We start from the raw sequence: 1,761 nt of genomic DNA, 5'->3' as shown, positions 1-1,761 counted from the left end.
TTAATATTCTCACTGTCGCTTTAATTTACATTTCCCTGATGATACGTGATGTGTGTCTTTTCATAGCTTATTTGCCATCTGTATACATGCCATCTCTTTAGTGAGGTGTCTGTTAAGGTCTTTGGCCCATTTTAAACCAGGTTGCCTGTTTTCTTATTGTTGAGTTTTAAGAGTTCTTTGTATATTTGGAATAACAGTTCTTTATCGGATGGGCCTTTTGCAATTTTTTTTTCTGCTTGTCTATGGCTTGTCTTTCCATTCTCTTAATGATGCCCTTCACAGAGCAGAAGTTTTTAATTTTAATGAAGTTCAGTTATTTCTTTCATAGACTGTGTCTTCGGTGGTGTGCCTAAAAACTCATTGTCACACCCAGCGTCTTCTAGGTTTTCTGCTATGCCAACTTCTAGGAGTCTCAGAGTTTTCCATTTTCCGATCTTTGACCTGTGATCCATTTTGAATTAAGTTTTGCAAAGGGTATAAGGTGTCTACATTCTTGTTCTTTTTTTCTGTGTGTGGGTGTCTAGTTGTTCCAGCACCATTTGTTGAAGAGACTGTCTTTGCTCCGTTGTATTGCCTTTGCTCCTTTGTAAAAAATCAGCTGACTGTATTTATGTGGGCCTATTTCTAGGCTCTCTAATCTGTTCCACTGACCTACTTGTTAATTCTCTTGCAAACACCACACTGTCTTGATTCCTGTTGCTTTACAGTAAGTCTTGAAGTTGGGTAATATCAGTCCCCTGTGTTCTCCTTCGATATTATGTTGGCTACTCTGGGTCTCTTGCCTCTCCGTATAAACTTTAGAATCAGTCTGCTGAGATCTATAAAATAACTTGCTCAGATTTTGATTGGGACCTGGGACTCTTTTTTTTTTTTTTCTAATTAAGAGCGGCCCAAGAATTGTATTTGTTATTTTATTTTATTTTATTTATTTGAGAGAGAAAGCAGGAGAGTGGGGAAGAGCAGAGGGAGAGGGAGAAGCAGACTCCCTGCTGAGCAGGGAGCCCTACATGGGGCTTGATCCCAGAACCCCAAGATCACACCCAATGCTTAACTGACTGAGCCACCCAGGCGTACCCCTGGGACTCCTTTTAACTCATCCTTTAACTTCCTTGGGATAAGCAATCATATTTTAGAGAAGTCTCTCTCCTCCCCTCTCCTCCCTTTTTTCTCCTTCTCCTTCTTCCTCCTCTTCTTATTCTTCTTCCTCTTTTCCTTCTCTTCCTCCTCTTCCTCTTCTTTCCTTCCTCTATTTCTCAAGCTTGATGCAAGACCAAGAAGAGGGTAGAATCAAAAAATAGTAAAGACAGTTTATGAATGCCAGATTTAAATTTTTAGTTATGGGTATGCCTGGGTGCTCGGTCTGTTAAGCGTCTGCCTTTAGCTCAGGTCATGATCCCAGGGTCCTGGGATACAGTCCCACATCAGGCTCCTTGCTCAGCGGGGAGCCTACTTCTCTCTCTGCCTCTGCCTGCCACTCCCCCTGCTCATGCTCTCTCTCCTTCCCTCTCTCTCTCTCTCTCTCTCTCTCCAACAAATAAATAAATAAAATCTTTAAAAAATTTTTAGCTGCTATGTTGGGGATGGGATTGGATCTGGAGGCAACTGCAATAGAATGAAAAGAGAAATGATCTTTTCATTTCTCTAAAAGAAATGATCTTTTCATTTCGCTAAAAGAGGAATTAGCACACAGGCTGGAATTCTGGCTTTGCTGCTAAGTATCAGGATGTGTTGTACAAGCCACTTGGTCAACATGGGACTCAA

Source organism: Ursus arctos, unplaced genomic scaffold (assembly GCF_023065955.2).
Source record: "Ursus arctos isolate Adak ecotype North America unplaced genomic scaffold, UrsArc2.0 scaffold_20, whole genome shotgun sequence".
Lineage (NCBI taxonomy): Eukaryota > Metazoa > Chordata > Mammalia > Carnivora > Ursidae > Ursus > Ursus arctos.
Note: the sequence above shows the minus strand (reverse complement) of the source record.